The sequence below is a fragment of the Microcaecilia unicolor genome, chromosome 6 (genome assembly GCF_901765095.1).
Source record: "Microcaecilia unicolor chromosome 6, aMicUni1.1, whole genome shotgun sequence".
Taxonomy (NCBI): Eukaryota; Metazoa; Chordata; class Amphibia; order Gymnophiona; family Siphonopidae; genus Microcaecilia; species Microcaecilia unicolor.
Genome location: NC_044036.1, coordinates 35,911,116 through 35,937,813, shown reverse-complemented (window position 1 = coordinate 35,937,813; position 26,698 = coordinate 35,911,116). Strand labels below are relative to the sequence as shown.

Sequence of the window (26,698 nt, the reverse complement as noted above, 5' to 3'; positions counted from 1 at the left end):
AATTGCCCATTGCCGAAACGTACAAAATTTGGACGTCCTCAACTGCCCCGTCACAGAAACGTCCAAATTTTGGACGTCCTCAACTGCCCTCGCTGACAGGTTTGCTGTAGGGGGGAATGGGGGCCTGCCAGCATGTAAATGCATGCCGGACAGGGCTCACCATTCCTCCCCAATGGTCTGCAAACCCTAACGCCAGCTCGGAGCTGGCGTAGGGTTTGTCGCAGCCAGCGACCCTATCTTTGCGAGCTGGACGCTGATCATTGGGGATTAATGCGTTAAGCGCTGATTAGCGTGCATTTGCAGGCTACTTGCGCTAAGAGCACTGTTTAGCATGCATTTGCATGCTACTTGCGCTAAGAGCCCTCTAGTGCGTTGTTTCACGCGCTCGAGGGCTCTGATCATGGGGTGGTAGCAAACGCCGGCGCTAGCATGGCGCTAACAGCCTCTAGCGCCGGCGTTTGCTTTTGATCATCTGCCTGAGAGTGCTTTTTACCAAGGAGGTGAAGTGCTTTGTAAATACTGCTTGGTTACTTTAGCCCCTGACGCAGCCCTTGCATGGGCGAAACACAGCCAGTGTTGGGCTTTTTATAGCCATCACATGAATAAAGTATTTCTCAAAGGACCTTTGCCTGTGCGATCTGCTCCTTTCGTGACAGCATATTAATGGCCAAGTGCTCATTTTCCATTAGCGCAATGAGCCCCTACCTGCCACCTATTTTGTAAGCAGCAAGGGCTCATGTGCTAACCAAACACTAATAGGTTAGCACTAACCAATTACCACAAAACCCACCTACCCTTTGCCCCCAGCACTATATAAATTCTGCTTTTTAGCACATGGGTAACGCATACACATTTAAAAATTACTGTAGAACTCCTGAGCGCATCCTGCGGTAAGACCTTTCTGCTGAAATAAGCACACGTTAGTGCTTACTGCAGCTAAGTAAAAAGGACCCCTTAGTTTCAAAACCTTCAAAAAGGGAGTTTATTTGATTTGGGGGTTTTTTTTTCAGACCTATAGGCGGTCATACTGAACCATTTTAACATTTTAACTCAGTTTTGAATGAATTGAGCCCATGGTGAACTGGAGAGCAACTCTTGGAAGAAAAACACTCTCGTAGAAACTTAGATGGATCAGACAGCAATTGTGAGATAAAAACAGGACTCTGGCTTCACTTTTGGTCAGGTTCCAAGACAGGCAATTTTTTTTTAACAACTTTGTTTATGCTAGATGTCAGATTCCCTTCCTTGTATTATTACTTGATTGCAGGGTACTGTGTACATTCTCATCTAAATCTCTCTTTTTCAATACCTATCACTAGGAATATTTCTTACAGCAATAAACTAAGAAAATTAATCCTTTACAGATTACACTCTTATAAATCTAGGCTCGGAAAGAGCCTACTGTCTCTCTGTGCTTACTAAGAGGCCTTTTCACTAAAGTGTGCTATGCAGGTGGCGGATAATTCTATAGGAGGCCTCATAATTTAGACACTATGAACACACCTATTTAACACCCATTAAAAACATAAGAATAGCCATACTGGGTTAGACAAATGGTCCAGCTAGTACACTATCCTGTTTTCAACAGTGGCCAATCCAGGTCACAAGTACCTGGCAGAAACCCAAATAGTAGCAGCATTCCATGTAGAACCCCCCAAAGTAACAAGATTCTATTCAGAATCCCAAATAGTAGCAACATTCCATGTAGAACCCCAAAGAGTAGCAACATTCCATGTACAACCCCCAAAAGTAGCAACATTCCATTCAGAATCTCAAATAGTAGCAAGATTCCATTCAGAATCCCAAACAGCAGCAACATTCCATGCTACCAATCCCAGGGCAAGCAGTGGCTTCCCCATCTACTTTTCTTTGTAGAATAATACTAGCACAACTAGGTAAATATTCACATAGGAGGAAATTCTACAAATGGTGCTCAAAATTTGGCGCCCCCCCCCCCCCCAAATCACTTCTAAAGATGATTCTATAAATAATATACAAACAACATATTTAAATCCTCTGTTGTCTGACTACGCCTTATACTGATACTCAGTCATTCTTCTCCTGCAGCAGATTTCAAAAGCCTATGACCTCTTATCTGGAAAACACATGTTTAGGAGGAGCAGGAGCAGGAAAGCTTATTCTGACACGAATTCACATTTCACCTGATAGGCTGGGAAACCAAAAGAAGCAAAATATCCCTTGAGTTAAAAAAAACCCCAAAACCTAGGGATAAAGACAAGTGTCTAATATTTGGAAGATTTTTAAGTGAATAAAGTTGGTTATAATATGAGTTCATATCATGGAAAACTGAAGAATAAGTGAATTACTTAGGTCAATACAAGTATGAAAACAAGAATCAATGAAGACCTATGAAACTGCCTGAGTATTTTATGTATGAAAATGGATATGTTTCCCTTATATCAAAGATATGACAACCTAACTAATGTTCTTGATTGAGGAGGTTTTTGTTGTTAATACATTTAAATGCATAAGATATTATTGCATTTGCTACTCAACTGAATATTGACCTCATTATTTGCAGTCAACAAGAATAGTACTAAACACGGGGCTTAATTATCAGCATATTTGTTTGCCAGCAGGTGGCAAATGCATAACTTGCTTGTGTATTTTGAAAAATTATATGGATAACTCACTAAGGGTTCTGTTTAGTAAGGTGCGCTAGCGTTTTTAGTGCACACTAAGAGCCCTTTTACAGAGCGGCGGTAAGCCCAACGCAGGCTTACCGCTTGCTCTTTCAGGACTACCGGCAGCCCAACGCGGCTGCCAGCGGTAGTCCCACCCCGAGTACACATTTCCGGGGAGAAAAAAGAAAACCCCCGGAAATGACTTGCGCGGGGATAACCCAGTGATAATCAGACAGCGCCGTGTGCTGCCCGGTTAGGGCGGGAGCCCTTATCGCTACCTCAGTGGGTGGCGGTAACTTCTCTTACCGCATGGCCATGTGTGCCTGGGGTCTTTTTACTCCCTACGGTAAAAATGGACCCTATCACCAGCGCAGGGCCCTCTATCCCGCAGCTTGGTAAAAGGACCCCTCAAAGCTTTAGTGTGCCTATAGTGCGGCTTAGTAAACAGGACAGATATTATCTGAATAAAAAGGGGCTGGGCTAGGAGAGGGGGAAAAGTGGCCTGGAAACTTAGCAGTGATATTTAGCAGCTAAAGGGCTGATATTCAGCTGGTTGTCGTGAGCGTTTTTTAGCCCCCGCTGGCATATTCCTGGATATTCAATGACAGGCCATGTCTGGGCAGTGCATAAAGATAGAACTGACTTTCATGCAGTCCAATTTGATTGCTAAACTTAGGTGGTCTTTTACTAAGCTGAAGTAGTGTTTTTAGTGTGCGCTAATGATTAGCACACACTAAACACTAGAGATGCCCATAGGAATATATGGTGGTATATAGGCATATAATCAATTCTGTATGTGGAGGGAGTGATAATTAAACCCAAGCAAGTATACTCGGCTTCACCTCAATTTATCCTCATTACATAACTAAACATACTGAGGCGCTTTCAAGGGATCATCAGATTAGCGTATCGACCTCTACAATGGCTATGAATTACTTTGAGCCAAGCATTTTGAAAGAGACGGTATCGCGATCCTCATAAATCCCAATTTTTAGATTTTTCTTTGATTTTCTAGTATAACATTTACGTATATCCTATATCTTCATTTCTCCATTTTTATCTTTTAATATCAAATGAATACTTAGCTTTTCAGCTACATTAGATAATATGCGGTGCAGACTCAGTATCCACCACATATTTTCTAATGTAGCTGAAAAGCTAAGTATTCATTTGATATTAAAAGATAAAAATGGAGAAATGAAGATATATGATATACGTAAATGTTATACTAGAAAATCAAAGAAAAATCTAAAAATTGGGATTTATGAGGATCGCGATACCGCCTCTTTCAAAATGCTTGGCTCAAAGTAATTGGGGTTGGTGGTTGGCAGGCTAGGATAGGGGAGGGCAGACTTATACGGTCTGTACCAGAGCCGATGATGGGAGGCGGGAAATACTGAGGAGGTGGTTGGGAGGCGGGAAATACTGCTGGGCAGACTTATACGGTCTGTGCCCTGAAAAGGACAGGTACAAATTCAAGGTAAGGTATACACATATGAGTTTGTCTTGGGCAGACTGGATGGACCATGCAGGTCTTTTTCTGCCGTCATCTACTATGTTACTATGTAATTCATAGCCATTGTAGAGGTCGGTACGCTAATCTGATCATCCCTTGAAAGCGCCTCAGTATGTTTAGTTGGGTAATGAGGATAAACTGAGGTGATGGCATAGGAATATATGGGCATCTCTTGCATTTAGCACGCGCTAAAAACACTACCACGGCTTAGTAAAAGATCCCTAAGTGCTGAATATTGGCACTTAACTGCGTAAGAGCCAACTCCGCCCATGGACCATCCACAAAATAGCTGGCTTTGAGTTTAGCAGTCTGTGGCGATATTCAGTGGTACTAACTGGTTAACTGCTGCTGAATATCAGGAGATAACTGGTTAACTGCTGCTGAATATCAGCAGATACCCCTGAACAAGTGCTTTAACCAGCTCGGACCTGTTTCTGCCAGTTAAATCACTTTAATTATCAATCACTTTAATGATCAGTAAAGGACTCAAATACAAGTCCACCTATGCATCCAGCTTTTCCTACTTAAGCGCACAACTATGGAACGCACTACCAAAAGCAGTAAAAACTACGCTCGACCACCTAAATTTCCAGAAAGCACTAAAGACAGCCCTGTTCAGAAGAGCATACCCCACCGACCCAACATAAAATACCTGAACACTTGTGATACAATACAACCAAAGACCGTAATGGACATTACCTGACTCTTCCTCTCCTCTCCCTCTTTAAGTTCCCCCCAATTACCTATCTTACCACAATATCACTTTGTATTCAGGAGGTGGAGGAGTGGCCTAGTGGTTAGGGTGGTGGACTTTGGTTCTGAGGAACTGAGTTCAATTCCCAGCACAGGCAGCTCCTTGTGAACTCTGGGCAAGTCACTTAACCCTCCATTGCCTGCCGCATAGAGCCTGCCATGAGTGGGAAAGCATGGGGTACAAATGTAATAAAAATAAATACCATGTATTTGTTCAGACCGGAATTGGCTAACACTGTAAAATGTAAGCCACACTGAGCCTGCAAAAAGGTGGGGACATGTGGAATACCAATGTAACAAATAAATAAGTAAATAAACCCCTAAATGAAAAAGTTATCCATTTAATTAAGGCCTGCTGAATCGATAGTCCCTGGTGGTGGTTTGTTTCAGCAGCACTATAGACAGAAGGTGCCACTGAACATATGTATAAAGTTAAGCATCGGGGCTGACACTCAAGTTTTATACAGCGACCACCCTAGCTGAATACTGGGTACATAAATACCAGAAAGGAGATTAATGAAGTTTAATTTTTCCCAAGAGGCATAGGCCACACAGCTGCAAGTTTTTGAAACATAAAATTCTGCAGCATCTGCAATTTTTTCTTAGTCATCTGTACATAACACAAACAGCTATCTCAGACTCCGTGCTTAGCACAGAATATCATAATAATTACTACTGACCATTCGTTACTGCTGACTGTGCCAGTCAAATGTTTGCATTGTTTTTATTGGTCAAGTTGCACTATACAATTATTAGGCATTCATGGACGTCCATCTCAGAGATCAAAGCTATTATACCAAATCTCTTCTGACCAGGTTCTTTGACTAATGAATACCTAGGGGACAATGCCACATATACAATTACCTTTCTTGACGTCAGGAACAAACAGTTATGAATAGATGGTGATTGTTCATCAGCAGAAAGGCAATTCAAAAGGTCAGCAAAATGGCTGCCACCTTTCAGGAGCACCTGGGAAAGTGGACTAGTCTAGTGGTCAGAGCAGCAAACTAAGAAATGGGGAAGCCAGGGTTCGAATCCCACTGATGATCCCTGTGAGCTTCCATTGCCTCAGATACAAACTTAGATAAAACAAAAAAAGAAATAGGAAGATCTTTGGGGAAAGGAAACTAACTTTCCTTGAGCTACCAAAAAAAAAAAAAGGTGTGATGTAAATCCAAATAAACCCTATTTAACGGTAAATACAATCCATTTAGGTGAGACCTTCCTGCTATGCAGAGAAGCAGGAATATATGCCTGGCTGGTCATACATCTAAACTATTTACCAGACTGCATGATGCCATGCCAGAGACATGCCACCATTATAGAACCCCTGCTGGTACTGGAAAAGATGTACTAGATGCTGTATCATCATCTCAGACTTTTGGTTATTTCCAAAAAAAAAAAATCTGATAAGACTAGCTGTATGTCATGCTCCCAACTACCTAACATTCTATCAAAAAACAGGAAGCAAGTATGAAATATATACAGGTTTGGAAATCTACTCTATCTTAATCATGCATTCTTTATAAGTGGTAAACAGTACCATGAATGTATTCATTTAGTTATATTGCAATTGTATTGAAGGAAAGAGCTCCTAGCCCTCAGAGAACAAGTCCGTTCTCTTGAGGCTAGAATATCAGACTTGGAGGAGCTGAGAGAGACAGACAGGTACACAGAGGAGACCTATAGGGATACCGTAGAGAAGTTCCACCTCCAATCTGGCAGCCCCTGTGCTGCACTGGAGGAAGGAGATTTCCTAAAAGGACAGCATCACCATGGTGAAGTAGGAAGTAATCCTGCTGCCAGGACCTGCCCACTGGGGGATGTGATATCTTCTCACACCAAGGATGTGTCTCCAGAGTCTTCTGCCCAGGAGGGAAAGGTTAGGATAGATGTTGTAGCTGATGATTTGATCATTAGCAGGGTCGTGCCGATAAGGTAAGCGGGGTAAGCACTGCAGGGGGGCGCCGACCTCTGGAGGGCGCCGCCGCGGTGCTTACCCTCGCCGCTTACCTGACATCAGAAGAAGGCGGGACACTGAGGGAACCAACGAGCGCGAAGGGAAGGGAGACGTCGGCAGCGCTTTCACTGACGCTGCTGCGACCGGTGGTAAAAGATTTAAAGGCCCCAGGGCGCGGAGCTGAGGTAAGGGAAGGGCAGAGAAGCATGGATGGGAGGGCAGGATCCAGGGAGAGGACAAATTGCTGGAAATGGAGGGGAGGGGAGAAAGGAGGATTGCTGGCTATGGATGGAGGAGAGAAGGGCAGAGAGGGGCAAGGATAGACATGGATGGGAGGGCAGGGCCCAGGGAGAGGACAAATTGCTGGAAATGGAGGGGAGGGGAGAGAGGAGGATTGCTGGCTATGGATGGAGGAGGGACGGGCAGAGAGGGACAAGGATTTGACATGGATGGGAGGGCAGGGCCCAGGGAGAGGACAAATTGCTGAAAATGGAGGGAAGGGGAGAGAGGAGGATTGCTGGCTATGGATGGAGGAGGGAAGGGCAGAGAGGGACAAGGATGGACATGGATGGGAGGGCAGGACCCAGGGAGAGAGAAGAAATTGCTGGAAATGGATATACAGCAAGAAATGAAGAAGAAAGGAGGAAAGTAAAGAAATAAATGGAAAGGAAGCCCTGGAAACGGAGTTAAGAGGACAGATAGCAGCAGAATCAGATACTGGGCCAGCATGATCGGAAAAAGAAAGTCACCAGACAACAAAGGTAGAAAAAAAAATCATTTTATTTTCATTTTAGCGTTTGGAATATGTCCACTTTGAGAATTTACATCTGCTATCTTATCTATCTTATCTATCCACCCTATCAGATTAACTGTTCACTCGTCCTCTAGATTGTTCACTTGTCTTTAGATTGTTCTCTTGTCTTTTAGATTGTAAGCTCTTTGAGCAGGGACTGTCCTTCTATGTTTAAATTGTACAGCGCTGCGTAACCCTAGTAGCGCTTTAGAAATGCTAGTTAGTAGTAGTAGTAGTAGTATTTTGCAATGTATAGCAATTTGTTTCTAAGAATATTGCTGACAATTCCTTTCAGTGTGGCAAGTAGTGAGCGATCATTTTCACGGGGGGGGGGGGGGGGGGGGGGGGGGGCGCCAGAGACCCTAGGCATGGCCCTGATCATTAGGCATGTAGATAACTGGGTGGCTGGTTAACCTGAAGATCACCTGGTCACTTGCCTGTCTGGTGTGAAGATGGTGGACCTCATGCATCACCTAGATAGGATTTTAGATAGTGCTGGTGTAGAGCCAGCTGTCTTGGTATAGGTGGGTACCAATAACATAGGAAAATGTGGGAGGTTTCAAGGTTTATTAGGGATTTACTATCCCACCCATCATAAAAATGTCCGAGTGGCTTACAATCTAACTAATTCAGGAATGGGGAAGGGAGAGACAAGACATGATCAAGGAGGGGAATGAACCACAATTTTGATAAGAAAAAGAGAGGGGAGAAGGAATAAGGGAGGGGATCTGTTTGACCAATCTTAGGTGATCAGGCTCACCTGCTACACAAGGCAAAACAAACCAGCCAAAAATCTAGGAATATACAGCCAAAAAAAAGAAAAGTTTTCAGTTCTGATTTCTAAAGGCATGAGTGAGAACCGAGGCGTTGTGGCAATTTATATTCTGGACCCTGGACTGAGAAACATTTCTCCTGGTATGCCCATGAGTGATACCTCGAAATGAAGGTATCACCTTGAACCTTGAAACCTTGAAAGAGGGAATTGCGTCAAATAAAATATACATTCTACATGAAACAGATAGTAGAATGGAATCCTTATGGATGGAAATTCCATGTGGGAAGGGAAGGGCTGTACTACCATCCACCAGGACAGAACGAACAGATAAAGAAATGTTTACCAAAATTAGGAAAACTGGCAAACTGGGCAACACTATAATAATGGGTGATTTAAATTACCGAATATTTGAATATTTATTTATTTGTGACATTTATATCCCACATTATCCCAAACAAGTTTGAGTTCAATGTGGCTTATATATAGGATACATATCAAAGTATAATGCATAAGAAAATAATTTGTTGTAAGAATCCAATTTTACAATACAATATCATAAACATATTGGGATAGCAATGGATGTTTAACATTTAGAAAATCTATTATGAATTAAAACTTGTACATGAAGGAAAGAGAAATTTAATGGTGAATAGAGTAATAACCAATTCAGGTAATAATTCATTGTTTGAGATATGGTTCTTTGTGAGAGTTTGTTTGAATAGGAACAATTTGAGGATTTTGCGGAATCTACTATAATAAAAAGCAACCTCAACGTTCTGAGGACACTGACGTCACTGAAGTCAGTCAGTCTCCCAGAACGGTTCGTGGATTCATGGTGGTGAAGCCACCCCACTGACCCGTGCCCCGCCCTCGTGTCAAGCGTCATGACGTTGAGGGCAGGAAAAAAAACCTAAACAAACGGTTCGCACCCACGCACCCACCCGCGGAAAGGGGATGCACCTCCAAAGCTCCAGAGTGCAAATGACTCCGGAGACCACTGTTCCCACATCCAACCCCCCCCCCCCTGCGCACCAAACCTCAAAAATACAACCCCCCGCCCACAGATTCGTAGACCCCCCCCCCCCTAAAGCTGCAGCTGAACACAAAGACCTCCAGCACCCCCCCCCCCCGCAACAACCCCCTCCTGAGACACCCACCTTCGCGTTGCTTTGCCGGCGGGGGACCCGAAACCCCGCCAGCACAAGCCCTGTCTGCTCACTATGGCGTCATCTTCGGCGTTCCTAGCCTGTAGAGGCAGGGCTTCTGTGTGTCTGACGTCCTGCACGTCTATGACGTCAGACGCACAGAACTCCGCCCTGCACAGCTACCAACGCCGACGATGACGCCGTAGTCAGCACACAGGACTTGTGGTGGCGGGGTTACGGGTCCCCCGCCGCCAAACCAACGCGAAGGTGGGTGCGATGGGCACGGTGGGTTGGATGGCTGCGGCCGGATGCATCGCTGTGGGTGGGATGGTGCTGGGAGGGGGGGCATCGCACCTCAAAGGCAACTGCTAAATGAGGAAAACCTTGCTAGCGCCCGTTTCATTTGTGTCAGAAACGGGCCTTTTTTACTAGTCTAGTATATTCCTGTATATAAGTGTTTTATCACTAAGAAGGTAAAATTCCTAGACGTAATAAATGACTGCTTCTTGGAGCAACTGTTCCAGTAACCAATAAGAGGGGGAGCTATTTTAAATCTAGTCCTTAGTGGAATGCTGGGCATAGTATGAGAGGTAATAGTGTTGGGTCCTCTGAGAAACAGTGATCATAATATGATCAAATTTGAGCCGATATCTGCAGTGAAGTGACTAAGAAAAACTACTGTGGCAGCATTTAATTTTCAAAAGGGTGACTATCATAAAATGAGGAAAATGATTAAAAAGGAGCTAAAAGGATTGGCCGCAAAGGTTAGAGCTTTAAATTGGGCATTGGCGCTGTTTAAAAATACCATCTTGGAAGCCCAAACCAGATGTATTCCATGTATTAACAAAGGTGTAAAGAAGAGCAAATAACAGGCAGCATGGTTAAAAGGTGAAGTGAAAGAGGCTATTAGAGCCAAAACAACATCCTTCAAAGAATGAAAAAGGATCTGAATGAAGAGAATAAGAAGCAACATAAGCACTGTCAAGATAAAGTACTGATAAAGAAGGCTAAAAGAGCAAATGAAGAAGGGTAGATAGTGAGGTTTCCCAGGGGTCTGTGCTGGGACTGCTGTTTTTTTTAATAACATATTTATAAATGATCTAGAGATGGGAATAACTAGTGAAGTAATTCAATTTGCTGATGACACAAAGTTATTCAAAGTTGTTAAATCACTAGAGGACTGTGAAAAATTTCAAGAGGACCTTTCAAGACTGGGAGACTGGGCATCCAAATGGCAGATGACTTTTAATGTGTGCAAGTGCAAAGTGATGCATGTGTGAAAGAGGAACCCAAACCATAGTTACATGATGCAAGGTTCCACATTAGATGTCACCGACCAGGAAAAGGATCTAGGTGTCATTGTTGATGATACCTTTAAACCCTCTGTTCAATCTGCAGCAGCGGCTAAGAAAGCAAATAGAATGTTAGTAATTATTAGGAAAAAAATGGAAAACAAAACTGAGAATGTTATAATGCCTTTGTATCGCTGTATGGTGCGACCACAATTTGAATACTGTGTGCAGTTCTGGTCACCGCATCTCAAAAAAGATATAGTGGAATTAGAAAAGTTACAGAGAAGGGCGATGAAAATGATAAAGGGGATGGGACAACTTCAATGAGGAAAGGCTAAAGCAACTACGGCTCTTCAGCTTGGAGAAGAGATAGCAGAGAGGAGATAGAGGTTTATAAAATACTGAGTGGAGTGGAACAGGTAGAGATATGAATCGCTTGTTTACTCTTTCCAAAAATACTAGGACTAGGGGGCACAAAAAGAAGCTACTAAGTAGTAAATTTAAAATGAATTGGAGAAAATATTTTTTCACTCAACGAGTAATTAAACTCTGGAATTTGTTGCCACAGAATGTGGTAAAAGCCGTTAGCTTAGCAGGGTTTAAAAATGTTTTGGATAGTTTCCTAAAAGTCCATAACCCATTGTTAAGACGGACTTGGGAAAAACCGCTGCATATTCTAGGATAAGCAGCATAAAATCTGTTTTTCTGTTCTGGGATCTTGCCAGGTACTTGGGATCTAGATTGACCACCGTTGGAAACAGGATACTGGGCTTGATGGATCTTTGCTCTGTTCCAGTACGGCAATGCTTATGTTCTTAAGAGAAACTTGCCGCAGAGGCAAAAACTCATAGTAATAACTTTATCAGGTGCATCAGAAGCAGAGAGCCTGTGAGGGAATCCATGGGACCTTTAGATCATCAAGGAGCAAAAGGGGTGCTCAGGGATGACAAAGCGGAGTGACGGAATGAATTATTTGCGTTGGCTTTTATGGAAGAATATGTAAGAGATCTACCTATACCAGAAATAGTTTTCAAGGGTGATGATGTGGAGGAACTGAAAGAAATCTTGGTCAACCTTCAAAAAGGCGGTAAATAAATCCTAATAAATAAATAAACCTGGAAGACATACTGAGCCAAATCAACAAATTAAAGAGTAGTAAATCACCTGGACTGGATGGTGTACTGAAAGAACTCAAGCATGTGTAACCCGGGACTCACACTCTCAAAAGCGTCCAAAGCACTGACTAGCTCTCAGGTTGGGCACCCTCCACCTGGGCCACAAAATAAAAAATGCTCTTCCTTTCTTACTCCAATGTACTGAACTGGGCGCAGGCTGGAGCCAGATAAAATCTGGTAGGCTGCAGGGTTCGAGCTAGTCTTGTTTCCTCTGCTCTATTTTTATAGGTCTAGGAGTGAATCTCTCTCTCATGCAATGTAAAACTCTAGTCCACAGTTTGTATGAAACACAATAGGAACTGTATTAAAAATGCTGCAAAACTCAATTCAAATCATTCCAAGATAAGACAGTTAATTTGTAATCAAACTTGATATCTTTGTACAAACAAATCACATGCCAACTTTACGAATAAGTAAATGCATACAAAGTTAAAGGAACTATCCTTTGAATCATCTCTCTCCATATAATCTATTCATTGCAACCATGTAATCCGTTCTTCTCTAGTTTCATTGGCTCTCTATCTGCTTACAGTTTTAAGTTTCTCTAACTCACTACAGTACGGGTGCATTCACTTTGAAGTTCTTTCTTATCTCTCCTCTCTTCTCATTCTAGAGCCCTGTTCATGAACTCCATTCATTAAACAAGTTACTCATTTATTTGTTACATTTGTATCCCACATTTTCCAACATATTTGCAGGCTCAATGTGGCTTACATAATACCGTAAAGGCATTCGCCAAGTCCGGTAGGGGATAAGTACAAAAGATGTTATAGTGGGATAGGGAAGATAAGATTCAGTCAAGTTGGAACCCATCTCTTTCTTTCGCAGTTCCTGACTCAGAACGCTTCACCTTGCTGCATCATATTCCCAGCATAGACTTTCTGAATTGGTGCATCATGTTCCCCGTTTGGCCATATTCAAATCTAGCTCCAAAATCTCAGGGTGTGATATAGTCGAAGGCGTTTATTCCAGATAAATGCCTTAGAAGCCACTATCCACAGATATTCTGCGCCACTATGTGGACAGTGCCGAGGCAGTACGTGGGCGGAGTGCCAAGTTATCTGGAGAACAACGAGATCCACTTCACTCTCTAGCTAAATGTCCAGGTAAAAATTAAGTCTGGATGGATTGTGAGCCCATTTTGGACAGAAAAGTGCCTGCAAAAATAGTATATGTAAACCGCTTTGACTTACAGAAAGGCGGTAAATCAAGTGTGGAATAAACATAAACATAGCAATTTCAATTTCACCACATATATACAATTCCCCTGTATATGGATAGCAGCCTCAATATCGCCACCATCTGGATAGCAGTGGCGCTTCCTGTTCTATTCTAGATATTTAGCAGCAGCTGCAGTCCAGGTAAGGGCACTGGGGGCCAGATTCTATATATATGGCGGCTAGAAAATCCACACAGAAAACATTTCCGCTGAAGCGTATTCTATAACCGGCACCTAGATTTAGGCATGGTATATAGAATATGCTTAGTTGATATCCTAGTGCCTAAAACTATGTGCCTCCATTTACACCAACGAAAATGTGGCATTAAATCCCGGTGTGTAGATTGAGGCGCCACATTCTATAACACCACATGTAAATTTTGGAATGCTCATGAAATGCCCATTTCCCGGCATGCCTCTTTTTGCCTGCACACATTAAAATTTAGGTGCAGTGCATTACAGAGTATACTTAGGAAGTTGTGCCCGTAAAATAATGAGTGGAGTTGAACGGGTAGATGTGAAGCGTCTGTTCACGCTTTCCAAAAATACTAGGACTAGGGGGCATGCAATGAAGCTACAATGTAGTAAATTTAAAATGAACCGGAGAAAAGTTTTCTTCACTCAACGTGCAATTAAACTCTGGAATTCGTTGCCAGAGAATGTGGTAAAGGCGGTTAGCTTAGCGGAGTTTAAAAAAGGGTTGGATGGCTTCCTAAAGGGAAAGTCCATAGACCGTTATTAAATGGGGAAAATCCACTATTTCTGGGATAAGCAGTATAAAATGTTTTGTACATTTTTGGGATCTTGCCGGGTATTTGTGACCTGGATTGGCACTGTTTGAAACAGGATGCTGGGCTCGATGGACCTTTGGTCTTTCCCAGTAGTACAATACTTATGTACCTATGTGAATTCTAATTATTGTCAATTAGTGCTCATTATTGCTTGTTAAGTACTCTTAACAATGCTAATTAGATTAAGCCAATTAAGTTATGCACATTGTTACAGAATACGCTTGGATTTCAGCGCAGAACTATAGGCGCGTTATATAGAATTTAGCGATGAATGTGTAGATTAAATGTCACAGCTGCTGTGGAGAAGGCACAGGACTAGCCTAATGGTTAGTGCAGTGGGCTGAGAACCAGGGGAAGCAGACTCAATTCCCACTGCAGCTCCTTGTGAACATGGGCAAGTCACTTAACTCTCCATTGGCCCAGGTACAAAACTTGGATCATGAGCCCACCAGGGACAGAGAAAGAATTGTAACTGCTTTAGTGGTACCATAGAAAGGCATTATATACATATATACATATTGTCATGGGGTATCTGTAATATAAGCTTTGAGAGTCCCAATTCAATACTCCGGTTGCTCTGTTCCCACTCTTGCACCCGCTCTCATGAGGATATCACTACTGCAGTTGCGTAGTTTCTTGCCACAGGGACACCGTTCATTCAAAAACACCAAGAAAAAGAAAAAATAAATTCTGCAAAACACTGCCTTGTCTTCAGCAGCTATTTATTCATGCAGTATTCAGATCCATTATTTCACCAATAGGGTGTCCCCTTTCACCATCCCTATCTCACTTTCTTCATGCCACTTCCTTAGGAGTCTTTTAATGGAGGCACTGAAAATCCCATGTTTTTCTCTTTTCGTTTTTGTTCAAAACCCAAACATTAAAACACAAGGGTCAACAAAAATATAGCCTTGGCTTTCTAGTTTTTGTGCCAAGGCTGTGCAGCCTTCTTCCCTCCCAGTGTTTGAAATCACACTGGTACTGCCTGCAGCTGTGAATTGATTCTTTCAACTAAAACCTTCCAGCCTGGTTTTCTTTACAACAATAAAAATTGCAAGATAATGTTCACAAACTTAAACTTCATAGTTTTAATGGGATGAGGTATCCTGCCCCTTCGATCTCTGTGCAGTTTGATTTTTCCGCCTTCATGTCTACTGAGCTTTCATCAGGTTTCAAAGGTGACAGCTCACTCTCCAAGGGCTCAAGATCCTCCCTTTCCTATTTCCCTCCCTCTATTGGGCTGGGGCCATTCTCTTCCCTGTTGCTCAGATCAGCATACTTTCAGCTGGCTGGGAATGGCCACACCCCACCCTCTTCAGTGAGGGGGCTTCTGCCCTGGCTACTACCGGGTCACAATTGGGCTCATTTTCGAAAGAGAAGGACGTCCATCTTTTGACATAAATTGGAAGATGGATGTTCTTCTCCCAGAGACGTCTAAATTGGTATAATGGAAACCCGGTTTTGGATGTCTCCAACTGCAGTCCGTCGCAAGGACATCCAAAGTTCAAGAGGGTGTGTCGGAGGCATAGCGAAGGCGGGACTTGGGCATGCCTAATACTTAGACGCCTTTGACCCATAATCGAAAAAAACAAGGACGTCCCTGACGAACACTTGGATGTTTTCACCCAGACGTGTTTTTGTAACGAATAAGCCACAAAAAGGTGCCCAAAATGACCAGATGACCAACGGAGAGAATCGGGGATGACCTCCCGTTACTCCCCCAGTGGTCACTAACCCCCTCCCACCCTCAAAAAACATGTTTAAAAATATGTCATGCCAGCCTCTATGCCAGCATCAGATGTCATACTCCGGTCCATGACAGCGCATGAAGGTCCCAGGAGCAGTTTTAGTGGGTACTGCAGTGCACTTCAGACAGGCGGACCCAGACCCATACCCCCCCCTTACCTGTTACATTTGTGGAGGAAACAGCGAGCTCTCCAAAACCCACCACGGACCCACTGTATCCATATATAGGTGCCCCCCTTCACCCATAAGGGCTATGGTAGCGGTGTACAGTTGGGGATAATGGGTTTTGCGGGGGGGGGGGGGGGGGGGGCTCAGCACACAAGGTAAGGGAGTTACGTTCCTGGGAGCATTTTATGAAGTCCACTGCAGTGCCCTCTAGGGTGCCCGGCTGGTGTCCTGGTATGTCAGGGGGACCAGTGCACTACAAATGCCGAAAGTCAGAAAAGTCCATGTCCAGGGACGTCCAAATTTAAGGATTTGGATGTCTCTGATGGTATTTTCAAAACGAAAAATGGACATCCATCTTGTTTCAAAAATACGGGTTTCCCCGTCCCTGGATTTCGCAGTTTTGCAAGGACGTCCAAATTGCAACTTGGACGTTTCTTTCAAAAGTGCCCCTCCACATCTGTCTAAAACTGCAATCTTGCAGAATTTTGAGGCTGCTTTTAAACCTTATACTCTGGCCCCTGGAACCTATATATGGCGCCCAAAGTTGGACACGCTTCTGAGATGCATGTGCATATAAACTGGATAATGAGCTCTGAACCACCAATAACCGGGTGCCAATTATTCATGTTAACTAGAACTCATTAAAATCTGAGCGTGCATCTGGATGCACACTATTCTATAAGGCATGGTGCCTAACTCCCACGGCACGTATCTCAAAAGGGGGCATGGCCATGGGCATGTTAGAGTGTTCGAAAAAAATTGAACACAGAATTACAGAATTCTACTTACACTGCCTAACCCTAACCACTAGGCCACTGCCTCCTAGTGGAGGAGTGGCCTAGTGGTTAGGGTGGTGGACTTTGATCCTGGGGAACTGAGTTCAATTCCCGGCACAGGCAGCTCCTTGTGACTCTGGTCAAGTCACTTAACCCTCCATTGCCTGCCACATTGAGCCTGCCATGAGTGGGAAAGCACAGCGTACAAATGTAACAAAAATAAATAACCTGGGCACCAGCATTTACACCTGATTTCAGCAGGCTTAATAAGTTAGGCGCAGGATTGGTTCTAAACACTATTCTATATAAGGCATGTGTCCTTCATAGAAAAGCGCTGAATTTGTTTGGCGCCTAAGTTTTGATGCCATTGATCGAATTCCCTCCTGGGTCTCCTGATCATAGCCTTGTTGTTTTTAACCATTGTTCGGCAACAGAGAAAATTCCAGATGCTTCACATTTGTCCTGTATGCCTGCCCTGATTTCTCATCCAAACTCCACACAGCAAGAATCCTCTCTTATACATATCTGTATGCACTGCTTAGGTCTTAAAGCACCATACAAAATGTCTGGCAGTAATAGTATAACTCTCCTGCTATCAACACTACCCTCTGTAAAGAAACATTATATGTGAGATGTCTATCAAAGTGAATCTTTGCTGAACTTTATGCACTACTAAATCTGGCATATATCCTGGAGAACTGTAACGTGCAGGTATGCATGCAGTCAGCCAGGTGGCCATGTATGCATCAGCTGATAATTAAAATACAGGTGTTAATGGCAGGATTCCCAGACAGTAATGTTGAAACAACAATTCATCAAACACATGTACACTACACGAATAAGCCATTCTCACTGCTTCAGTTGAAGATTAGATTACATTTGAGAATACATCTAGGATACTGGAATTAAATAAACCACAATGAAACAAACAAAAATCTACGGGTAATAACTATCTCACATGGGCACTGAGGAAACAACCTGATGAATGCTGAAAAGAAATTGCATGGTCTGCAAATAACCAGATAAAAGCTGAAACTGTCATTAAATTTCCAATAAATTTGAGAATTTAGGGATCCTTTTACAAAGGTGTGGTAGAATGTTTAGCACGTGCTAAACGTTAGAGACATCCATATATTTCTATGGGCGTCTCTAGCGTTTAGCGCGTGCTAACCATTATCACGCACTAACTGCTAGCTCGCCTTTGTAACAGACCCCCTTAGTGAGTAAAAGATTTAACGTGCCCTGCTAAGGCCTGTGAAAACAAAAAAAAGACTGTAACCTCAACTCTTTTGGAAGCTTATTCCAAAGGAATGATCCCACAATGGAGGGCGTCGAGGATTGAGTCTCTGCACAACGAATCTTTGCTATGGACAGAATTGCAAGCAGATAGGTGCAATATATTGTCAATACAGTTGATAAAAAATGCCTGAACCAGGGGCGTAGCCAGACAGCAGATTTTGGGTGGGCCTAGGCAAGAAGCGGGTGGGCACCAAATGTTCCCCCCCCTCCCCCCCACAAAAAATCTCAGCTGTTGGGAAAATGCTTCTCTCCACCTTGGTAGTCTACAGCAGGCATGTGCTGAAAACTGAGCATTCACAGGTGCCAGTATCGTGGACAGCAGCGTTTTTATTACCCTCAGGGGGAAGTCTTCAGCTGGCAGAGCCTAGGATCCCCACCAGCTACTGCTAAACATGCGCTACTGTTGGGTGGGCCTGAGCCCTAAGTGGGTGGGCCCCAGCCCACCCAGGCCCATCTGTGGCTACGCCACTGGCCTGAAATGACATGTGAATTAAAAGGAGAATCTTAAAGGTAATGTGTCACCATACTGGGAGCCAATGCAAGGCCAGAAGACAGGGAGTAATATATTGACATCTCAGCATGCCAGTCAGCAATCAGGCAAAGGCATTCTACATTAACTGTAAGGAGTTGCACTAGCTTTGTTCAAGATATATTATTTAAGTCTACTGAGTAGATTTAAATCTAAGGAAGATTGTACCATTGACAACATGCGATTTCATGGAAAGAGAGGAATCAAGTGTGACACCCAAGCTGAAGACCGTTTTGCAAAATGAGCACCTCTAAGCCATTAAATATCAATTGAGTACAGACATCATCAGATGGAGAATGACTGTACACCATGGTCTCTTACTAAGCCAGATTCAGGGATAATTGATTGGCCGCCAACCAAAGAGAATGCTTTCTGGAAGCATCTATGTAGCTTTAAGGCAGCATCATTACACAAGGTGTCAAATGAGAAAAAGAATTAAATACACATCCAAATTGTGAAAAATCTGACAGAGTAGAACCTAATAGATATTGAACAGGTCAGACAGGGGAACATCAGATACCAAAGGTTGGAATGAGGCAGATTATTTAACAAAGCCTGTTGGGAGCGGTTGGTCAAAAATGAGAAAAACTAAGGGGTATGTTTACTAAGGTGCATTAGTGTTTTTAATGCACCTGTAAATTTAAGGCGCATTAAACGCTAAAATGCCTATACATTTCTATGGGCGCGTTAGCGTCTAACACGCGTAAACCATTTACACATGTTAAAAATGCTAACACGCCCATAGCGCCGCTTAGTAAACCTAGCCCCAAGTATGGACAATACCAGCCACTCTAAATGAATATATATATCCAATAAGCCCAGCACTACAACAGTCTCAAAGCCTTAACAGTATCACAGGCAACGTGTTATATCATACAACTCGTTTGTCTCTGGTTAGTCTGGTTTATATTCCACTCCTTTGTTTTTGCTGTTCATTCCCCCGTGTTCCTCTGCCTCGGCGGACTCTTGCCATATCATACAACTCTCCATAAAATCTTAAATGAATGAAACAGACCTCAGTGATAATTCTTTTCACACTGAAACTCAGTCCTATAATTTACCAACTTCGTCGTCGGTCTTTATAACTTATTTGTACTTTTAATCTCATTTTAGCCAAAACAGTATAAATTTGTACGTATATGAGAGTAAAAGTACAAATAAGTTATAAAGACCAATGATGAAGTTGGTAAATCATAGGAGTGAGTTCCTGTGTGAAAAGAGTTACAACTGAGGTCCGTTTCATTCATTTAAGATTTTATGGACAGTTGTACGGTATAACGCCTTGCCTGTAATAATAAGACTTTGTTACGGCTTTGAGATGGTTGTGTAGCACTGGGGTTATTGAATATATTGCTTGTGTGGCCCCCGCTATTAAGATACTGAGAACCTTGACTCCAAAGGGATATAAGCATTAGAGAAGAAACAAATGGTTTAAAGTATTGACAGCTGCAGAGATGTCCATCAAAACCAGCATAAAATAAGAGAAATGCTCAAGCCCTGTCCAATGATGTCCACAGCAGATAACAAAAATGACTCAGTGCTATGTGCTTTGTGAAAGCCATACTGATATTGGTCTAATAGTGATTTCTGTTCAACATAATCATTAAGCATGGTAAGTACAGCTTTATCTATCATTCTGACAAGAGCTGGTAGCAATGAAATGTCTATAATTAGATAGAACCTTGGTATCTACCTAACTCTTACCTTTCAGGAATTCTACATTGCCCCAATTTGTCTGCCCCTATCGGTCTGACTGTTCACTTGTCCTTTAGATTGTAAGCTCTTTGAGCAGGGATTGTCCTTCTATGTTAAATTGTACAGCGCTGCGTAACCCTAGTAGCGCTTTAGAAATGTTAAGTAGTACTAGTAGTATCTAAAATATTTTTTCTAAAGAAGTGAACAGACAGTAGCAACCTTCAAGGTATCAGAAAATAGGTATTCATTAAATAGGCCAGGGGTAGAGCAAAATCATCACACCTTTGATAAAATATCAGACAGGAACATGAATCATATAATGATCTACTAAGATTCAGGCCTTTAACAACTGAGCATATCTCTGTGATGGAAGCTGGCTCAAAATCAGTCCAAACAGATGGCACAATTGCATTTATAGGCTCAGGCAAAAACTGTGAATCAAAACAACTTAGTACTTTCTCTCTTTTAGAGATAAAAGCCTGCATAAGTCCTCAGCAGAAAAAGACTCTCTCAGATGAGTTCACTTAACATATGTGAGGAACTTCATAGATTCAAAAGCTCTTTAGGACGATTTAAAGCTGTCATCAATTTTAACTTTGAAATAAGTGTTTCTAGCAGACTCGCAGGTGTGTTTAAACTCTACTAGCCTCATTTGGACTACTGCAATCTACTTCTTGCTGGCCTCCCACTTAGTCACCTCTACCCTCTCCAATCGGTTCAAAACTCTGCTGCTCGTCTCGTCTTCCGCCAGGGTTGCTTTACTCATACTACCCCTCTCCTCAAGTCGCTTCACTGGCTCCCTATCCGTTTTCGCATCCTATTCAAACTTCTTCTACTAACCTATAAATGTACTCACTCTGCTGCTCCCCAGTATCTCTCCATACTCGTCCTTCCCTACACCCCTTCCCGTGCACTCCGTTCTATGGATAAATCCTTCTTATCTGTTCCCTTCTTCGCTACTGCCAACTCCAGACTTCGCTCCTTCTGTCTTGATGCACCCTACGCCTGGAATAGACTTCTTGAGCCCCTACGTCTTGCCCCATCCTTGACCATCTTTAAATCTAGATTGAAAGCCCACTTCTTTAACATTGCTTTTGACTTGTAACCACTCGCCCCCACCTACCCTCCTCTCCTCTTTCCTCTACCCATTAATTGATTTGCTTGCTTTATTTTTGTCTATTAGATTGTAAGCTCTTTGAGCAGGGACTGTCTTTCTTCTATGTTTCTGCAGCGCTGCGTACGCTTTGTAGCGCTATAGAAATGCTAAATAGTAGTAGTAGTAGTACTCTTTCAGATTTTCTGAGTAAGCACTTCAATTGCCTCAAAGGAGCACTGAACCAAAGAGAAAAAACAAAGTTGTCTCTCTCATCACTATTTACTTCTGAGGTGCTAGTAAATCCAGTGATTTGGTGGGAGTAGAGTTCCACAGCATTACAGCATCATCCACAGACAGCCCTGAGAATGAGGCAAGCTGTGGAGCCCATCTCTCAGCGAATAACACAACATCTTACACTAGGACCAGGAGCAGATCTCTTAATACCAGGAAATATGATGGCCAATTCAATTGACGTATGATCAGATCATGGCACATGAACAAGTACTGGACCATGCGTGACATAATGGCCAAAAGATTCTGAAAGGATAATAAGAAGGGGTATTTATTTATTATTATTATTTATTGCATTTGTATCCCACATTCCCCCACCTATTTGCAGGCTTAATGTGGCTTACATAGATTTGTTGACATTATCATAACAAGATATCAGATACAATTAGTAATGTGTAGTGATTAGGATAGTTGTATAAGGTGAGCTTTCATAATTGAGTGGGTTGGTGAGGTGACTTAGTGAGATTATAGGTGATCATTGTAGGCCTTGTTGAAGAAGAATGTTTTCAGAGATTTTCAAAAGATAGTTCTTTCGTTGATTGCTTTCAAGTCTGCGGGTAATGCATTCCATAACTGTGTGCTCGTGCACGAGAAGGTAGTGGCATGCATCAGTTTGTACTTCAGTCCTTTGCAGCTGGGGTAGTGCAGGTTGAGAAATTTGCGAGATGATCTTGTGTCGTTTCTGGGAGGTAGGTCCACGAGGTTTAGCATGTAGATTGGGGCGTCTGCATGAATGATTTTATGTACAATCGTGCAGATCTTGAACGCAATGCGTTCCTTAATTGGGAGCCAGTGAAGTTTCTCTCTTAGTGGTTTTGCACTTTCATATTTAGTTTTTCCATATATGAGTCTGGTGGCCGTATTCTGGGCAGTTTGGAGTTTTTTGATTGTCTGTTCTTTGCACCCGGCGTACAGTGCATTGCAGTAGTCCAGATGACTTATTACCATTGACTGTACCAGGGTACGGAAGATGTATTTTTGATATGACATCTAAATCACGCCACAGACAATTATTGCAAAATGTCCAAAATGTCCAAAATTGAAGGGCCATAATTGAAAAAAGGTATAAATGTTTACTCAGGTACAAAAATATGGAAAATAGACATATGGAAATAAAATGTCTCTAAACTGTGGTGAAAAATGTCCCTGCAGCTTGAAAATACACAGCATAGAACGTCCATCGTCACTAGATGTCCCTACGTCCACAAACGTGCGCAGAAAATATGGGGGCAACCCCCTCTACCACTCATGCAGACCTATAATGAGGGACTGCAGAGACCTGCACTCCTTCCCCCATTCCCTGGCCCCGACTACACAGTGATGGGAACATTTGTAGCAGCTCCCTAAAGTACATGCAGATGCCCAAAGGAACACCAGGTTTACCCCGCTGCACATCCCTGCAATGCTGCACAGAAAGGCCACCATGCCATCTCTGTTCCTATGTCAACCTCAGCTCACATATCACCTGTGCATTGTAAGGCATTCCCCCCCTCCCCCATCTGCGTGTTACCATTTGTCATAGCCTATATGAGGAGCACTGCATAACTTGGCTTCAAAAATAATAATGTATGTGAAGGCCCATCACCTGAACCCTGGTCTACAAACTTGTGTTTTGCAGGTGGTTTGGCATTCACAGGGAGCTGGAGTCCCTGAGGCGCCAGTACTGACGTGTCCAGAGGGACAACCCAGCGCTGATCTGGTGCTTGCAGCAGCACCTCCAGGCCCACGTATTATAAACAGAGCACCCCTATAACACCTTTGTCCCAGATCAAGGGCTGAGGATACAGCTAACCTCTTGACAGTGTGCCCGCAACCCCCATATGTAATGGCCCCAACCCCCAACATATGAGATGACATGAAAAGGAACAGGGGAAGGGGGGATCCCTTGCTTACGCTCCACCAGCCACCAAACCAAAGGGCTCTGTGTGGTACACACACCTACCTAGCTCATTGTAGCCTCTACAGCAGGGGAAATAAAAAAAATTACCATCCTCCCCCCACCCCCCTACCCACAGTGGGAATCAAACCCTCACCCTTGCATTCAGGTACCACAGCTCTAACCCCTACAATGCCTGGTTGGGCATTGTTGAGGTCAAGAAAACATATTTGAGGCCTGAATACTTGGGGATGGGGGTATCTCCTGCAAGACCTCTCCTCCAAAGCCTCTTCCACCTCCAGCAAACTGTGAGCCAACACTACATACAGTGCAGCCATTTCCCACTACCACAAGTGCAACCAAATTATCCCAAAATAAGCACTGTGCATCAGGGCCGCCAAGAGACTGAGCTGATTTAGAGATTTTTTTTTTTAATGCGGGGGGCCCGGTGGCAGGCAGAAGGGGGCTGTCGAATGAGATGAGGGTAGGCAGGTTGAGGCTGGGGACTGCGGCGCCGGCGGCCTGGGAGCAGGAGAGGGAGACAGACCCCAGCGCTGGGCCGGGCCTGGGGAATTTTGTCCCCCCGCCCCCCCCTCTCGGCAGCCCTGCTGTGCATACCTCCCCCTACTACACCTAGATGCAAATATTTTATAAAATGAGTGTATAAATCTCATCTGCCCGTGCTCCACCCAAATTCTAACTCTTGAACACTCCTGCAGTATTAGCATGTGCTTATACTGTGCCTACTTTTAGGTGTGAACTAATTTTATAAGCAGCCTTTTCCAAGTGTCATTAGACATTTTAGGTACGGCTCCATTTCAATTAAAATTTTTAATTGCGATTAATCAGTCTATTAAAATTAATTTTATCATAAATAATTGAATAATTAAAGGTAATTTTATTTATTTCCCACTGCAGCTCCTTGTCTCTCTAGGCAAGCCACATTGCCCAAAGTACAAAATAAGTACCTGTATATTTCCATTTCCATTTATTTAGTCTTATATCCCACATTATCCATTCTGTGGCTTAGGAAATGCAATCAACAGGTTTACAATGTAGTGAAGGGCTTGCGAAGATAAATCAAATAGAGAAAAGTAATTGTTATGGGTTCCAAAGTAGCAGGGAACCTACTATGACAACAAATCTTTTGTTTCAGTTACATTGTAAGAAAGAGAGGCTGCAAGTCAACTGGTTAGCAGCAAAAAAGAGCCATTATAGTCAAGAGTCCATGGTGTAATAGGGATCGTACTGAATAATCAGATAGCTGTGTAATTATGGAGGGCAAGATTCAGGATCTAGTGAACAGGGAGGAGTCATTTTTCAGGCAGTCAGAGAATGGGCAGGAGCGGTTATCGGGTTATGTGCCTGGTCTTCAGAGAATTATCATGTGTCAGTAAAATATTTTGTGAAGAAATATGATATTAGCATTTTGCAAAATGTAAGGTAGTTGTTTATTCTCCTAATATTTGTGGAGAAGGCGTTCCAGGCCTGGGTTGCGAGGTAGGAGGACCTTGAGATTCGTATATTACTGCTTTACAGTTTGGGAAGTGGAGTAAAAGGTAGTTTCGAGTGTCCATTAGGATATTTCTGAGTGGGAGGTTGATCAATGTAATCATGTAGGTGGGGGTTAGTCATTGGAGGATTATAAAGACGAGCGTTAGGATCTTGAAGCTTATTCTGGCCTTTATGGGGAGCCAATGGAGTGTTTGCAGTATGGGGGAGGCTCTTTAATAGTGGAGAGACCTGAAGATCAAGTAGGCAGCCGTGTTTTGGACGGTTTGTAGTTTTTCAGACTCAGACCTTTGCAACCTGTGTATAAACCATTACAGTAGTCCAGTTGGGTTTTGTATCACAGTTTAAACCAGGTGACGAAAGGTTATGATCGGGAAGAGGTTTTTGATTCTTCTCAACTTCCAGAGCATTCTGAAAGCTTTCTTTGTGACCAATGTTATTTGGTTGTTGAGTGTCAGGTTTTGGTCTAGGGTGACTCCTAGGATTTTAAGATTGCTTTCTAGTGGGAAGCTTGTTTGGTCAATTGTAAAAGTGTGGTAGGGGATAGAATGGAAGGTGCTAGATATAACCAATAATTTGGTTTTCTCTCTGTTTAGCTTTAGCTTAAAGGTGGAGGCCCAGGTCTCCATTGTGTCTTGGCCAATTCGGATCCTGTCTGTGATGTCAGTTCAGTCACCAGAGAAGGGTATGTATATTGTCACATCATCTGCGTAAATGTGTGATTTCAGCACTAATGCTTCTTGTTTGTTGCCAAGTGGTGCCATCATAATATTGAATAGTGTTGGGGACAGAGGAGAGCCTTGTGGCATACCACAGCCCAGGGTCCAGGAGGGTGAGATATTATGTGCTGATTTGATTTGGTACAATCTGGATTTGAGGAAACCAGTGAACCATCTGAGTACAGGGCCTCCAAGGCCAATGTAGTTCAGTAGGAAGAGGAGTGTGTCATGGTCAACTATGTCAAAAGCACTTGAAATGGAGTATCAGTACTTTCTTTCCTTTGCTTGTCTCAGCTTTGATGTCGTCGACCAGTGATAGAAGAACAGATTCCGTGCTGTGGTGTGGTCTGAAACCAGACTGGGAGGGGTGGAGGACAGAGTGATGAGATAGGTAGTCCATTGTTTGGTGACTATCCCTTCCATGACTTTGACTAGGAGTGGGATGGATGCCACTGATCTGTAATTAGTTATGTCATTCTTCTTAGCGGAGTTGTTTTTTAGGATTGGGGTAAGCATTATGTTTCCCTTGGTCTTCAGGAAGTGGCCTTCTCATAGTGAGTAGGAGATGTGTTCAGTTAGCAAGTCTATAAACCAGGTAGGGGCATTTCTCATGAGCAGGGTTGGGCAAGCATCCAATATGTAAAGTGATATTACATACTTTCTGAGAGAGGTTTGGACCTCGGAGGTAGATGGTAGTGTAATGGAGGTCCAGGTTCTGTCAGCTTGTGCAGCCTCGCCTTGTGGTGTCCTGTGGACAAGATAGCTCTCTAATGGATGAATGGTCATTGGAAGGCCTAATCTAATGTTGGTCACTTTCTGTTCAAAATATTTGGTAGGTCCGTGGCGCTCGGGGGGAGGGGGTCTTCGTTTGTGTCTACCACGGTTTGAGTGTTGAGGAGGTTGTTTATTAGGCCATATAGTTTCTTG

The 26,698-nt window shown here is 43.1% G+C and overlaps 1 protein-coding gene and 1 long non-coding RNA gene across 3 annotated transcripts in view; one reads left to right on the top strand and one right to left on the bottom strand.

The window, feature by feature from the left end:
• The window catches only part of FGGY (FGGY carbohydrate kinase domain containing), a 464,206-nt gene that overhangs the window by 178,939 nt on the left and 258,569 nt on the right, over nt 1-26,698 (bottom strand). The window lies entirely within an intron of this gene.
• On the top strand, nt 2,039-26,329 carry LOC115471591. Its single transcript, XR_003942373.1, has 4 exons — nt 2,039-2,049; nt 4,231-4,236; nt 20,431-20,442; nt 26,066-26,329. It is a non-coding gene; the product is annotated as an uncharacterized LOC115471591 (long non-coding RNA).